General features: G+C 40.1%; 1 non-coding gene across 1 annotated transcript; it reads right to left on the bottom strand.

Moving 5' to 3' along the window:
• Nucleotides 1-3,184: 3,184 nt before the first annotated feature.
• Nucleotides 3,185-3,308, bottom strand: LOC122793863. The gene has a single exon (XR_006363581.1). It is a non-coding gene; the product is annotated as a U6atac minor spliceosomal RNA (small nuclear RNA).
• Between the last annotated feature and the right edge of the window lie 489 nt (nt 3,309-3,797).

The raw sequence follows: 3,797 nt of genomic DNA, 5'->3' as shown, positions 1-3,797 counted from the left end.
GAAAACTGTATAAGAAGCATGAGTAAGCTGGAAAGAAGACAGCAGAAATATCCCAATTGCTTCCATAGGTGTGAAAATTTAAGTTATTATGAAAGACTAAACTATCTGACCCTGTCCCGGTCCTCATAAATAAACACAAATCACACTGAATGACATTTGATGACCTTTATTAAAATTCCATAAACATAACTTTATTGACCAGCTAATATTTTCATTTATTAATCATAGCATAAACATCTGTATAACTGTTAACTTAGGGCAGTATGACCCTGCTCACCCCAAGCAGGTAAGCAGCAACCTTACCTCCAATCGCTTAATTTTACTTGTCAAGCAGCATCCAACCACTCACTTGCATTTCCCAACTCATTGAAATGAACATCCAACACCAGAGGAGGAACCAAAACTCCCAACAACCTTCCAACACAAACCAAACTGTACGTTAAAAAGATAGAAGCCAAACATCATTCTGTGTACTCCATTCTCTGTGAATCAAACTGGATCCCTGTCATAAATATGCCAAAACCATATCATATAAAGCAACCAGTTGCCTAATCAGCTGAAATTAAACCAATGATCCCTCTCCAAACCAAAGTAATGTATCCTTGTAAAACCTCTGTAAATCAAACATATCCTCACTTACCCTTCCTACCAACAATAGCTTCATAATTATTTCCAGGTCATTACTTGCAAAATGTACCAACAAAACCCTAAAAAAGCCCAATGCCTTCCAAAACAAAGCTAGCCCAACTACATGCCATACTGCCTAACTCCAGCAGCATCCTTTAACTACCCAAAGGATGTAATAATGACCAAATGAGATCACCTCTCCCACAAATCAGTTTAATAGGAATTCAACTCCCATACCCCTGATCTATTATAAAGCAAACATCTGATGACTACATAGCATTTGATGACCAATGCACCTTCCTCTTAAGGAATTCAATCCTCCATAATTCTAACACCCCCCACCAGATTATAACCCAGTGAACCTCCATTTACCAATGCCAACCCTCATAACAAAACTTATTTTGCAAACAGCCATAGTGTGTCAGTCTTCAAACTATCAAACCTACCTTAACCCTTCAAACATATGACCCACCATCCCAGATTTAGTGAAGTCTCATAACCTTGTCAGCTGTGTAACTATACTAATTGGAGCTAAATCCACCTTGACCACTTAAACTGCCTAATATTCTTCCCAAGCCTAAACACAAATTAACAAAATCTTGCAAAGCCCTACCATATACCTTCCTATCCCCAGCTGCCCTGGAATCCTGTACCACATCCAATCATTCCAAGCCAATCTAACACACCTCTCCTGACAACACCAGTGCCTCTTACCACTGTCCTGTTATCCAAATGAAAAAGAACAGTTGTTCCCCACAACTTTTACTAAACCTACAATGCCAGCCAAACTGAAACTAACTCTAGACAGTAATGTCCCTCCTCCAAATGTCCTTCCATCCTGTACATCCATCCTCCAAATGTCCTTACATCCTGCCATCCAACAAGCCAAAACCATTTCCTCACAAATATGCAAAATTAAGCAGCCCAGCAATTTGTTTTTTATATCAAACAACCATGGCCTGCATCCACTAGTAAGCCCCTTGTTTGGACCTTCAAGCTTCTGCTTAAACAGTAACCAGTTCCTCGCCTATCCCTACAACATGCATACCTTGCAAGCACTGTCAAATCTTTTGCTTAGTCTTTTAAGTCCCAGCCACTGCTGCCAAATCCAATGGAGAACAGTGCTAAACTCCCAAAGTAGCAATAACACTGAACAACCCATCTGCCTAGCCTCACCATAGGAAAATAAACCCAACTACCATGCCCACAAAATGGAAGGAAAAAAAAACATATCATCACTGTGACCTCACTGTGTACTGCTCTGTCAGCCGAAGCACCCCTTGCAGCAGCATGCATCATCTGCCAAGACCACTTCCTTTAAACCACTGGCTGATGCAAACTTTGCACTTCCACCATCTGAACTCATTACCTGCAACCACATCATGCACCACCCCAGCTGAATGCACATCTCCTGTGAGAGTGTGTCTCAGCTGCTGCGCCTTCCACATGACTTCCCCAATTATGTTCTCCTCCTTCCCACTGGACTCACCAGGCTGTGTGCTTCTGCCAAAAGAAAGACCACAGTAAGTACTGTCGCATTTCTGACCATGCTGCCACATAGTGCACCCCCGAACATTTCAATTAATATACATTTTCAGAAGTAATGAAGACTATAACTCATAATCATTGTAATGACATAATAAGTTTAAATTACCATCTTCAACCAAAAGCCATCAGTGTCAGGAAGGATTAAGAGAGCAAAGAAACTGAAACAACAACTTTTAGTCACGGTGCCATCTGCCAGATGAGTTCCAGTGAATGTGCACACTTAACTATACAAGGGATAAACCTACCATCTGCACCAAAACCATAACCATAACTCTTATAGGAAAATCTGGACCAGGCTATCAATAATGGGGGAATAAGTAGAAAAACAGGGACATTTTTTTAAATAATACTCCTACAAACTTAGAAAATTGAATAGAACAGGTTCTACATTAACATGAATTTTCTGATAGGTAAGAAGTCTGAAACTCCATTGACTGTTATTTTTATATGAAATGGACTAAAATATGCATCAAAATGTGAACAGTCTGCAAAACCTGAAAAGTTGAGAGGTACACCCTTCATGGCTGTAAAGGTCCCTCTAACCTCAACTGCACATGCGTCTGAAATGCTGACCTCAGACCCAACCACAATCAACAAAAAGAGACCCCCTGACAGGCACATGCAAGTGAAATGGAAGGCCACCAACAGCACAAAGGGAACAAATAACCAATGACTACGGACGGAACAGCAACCACCAAATAGCTGTACATTCACCTCCCACAGCCAAGGCCCACTCTGCCACAACACATGGTAATCACCCGTCCTCTCAACCACCACATGGCTCTTGTTAACCCTTGTCACCTTTAACTGCAATGGTAATTTATTTAATGCATTGGATATACTACATGCCAAGTGGATCAGTCTTCACATGCCTATAATGTTTATTTTTCTTTACCCTCTTTTTTTTTATTCCATCAGTTATACTGACCACAGTATCATACTACATTATATAAGGTAACCATAGCTCACAACCTATCATGAGCAAGCTTCACCAGAAGCAGGAACAAAACTAAAATGGTGGTTAGATACCACCAGGTGGCAATGCCTTAACCATTTATGTGTTGTAAAGGCCAGAAGGACCTCTTCCAACCTTATCAAGGGAACCGCTAATCTCCTCTCCTTCCATACAACACACCTGCCCCTTGTTCAGGCTCAAAATTGAAAGCCTGGTCACGATTAAGTAGGAAAGAAAATCCACACCAACTTCAGCATGGCTTTCTGAGAGGGGGATAATACATCTCAACTTTTTAGAAAGACTAAAAGATAGCTACAATATTGGAGACATACCTCACTCTTCTAAAGAAATCCACCTCAGAAATATTAAGCATCCCTGAAACTTTTGGAGATATTAAGCATCAATGAAGTAATGGATAAAAATACACTTGTCCTCCAATACACATTTTAGTTTAGGACCAATACTGCACTTTGTCACATAAGCGAATTGTATACCCAACTGAACAAAAGACAATGCTTTATTTTATTGTACTTCAGAAGACAAATGCAAATGTTTAACTGCTATGATGTCAGGCCTCTACATTCCATTTACTCTACATTTAGATCAGACCCCAATCTCTTGATTAATTGATGAACAGCACTGTGTATCTCAAAAAAAAAAAAAACAC

This window comes from Protopterus annectens, chromosome 2.part0 (genome assembly GCF_019279795.1).
Source record: "Protopterus annectens isolate FY-2018-M chromosome 2.part0, PAN1.0, whole genome shotgun sequence".
Taxonomy (NCBI): domain Eukaryota; kingdom Metazoa; phylum Chordata; order Ceratodontiformes; family Protopteridae; genus Protopterus; species Protopterus annectens.
Note: the sequence above shows the minus strand (reverse complement) of the source record. Positions and strands in the feature narration are given on the sequence as shown.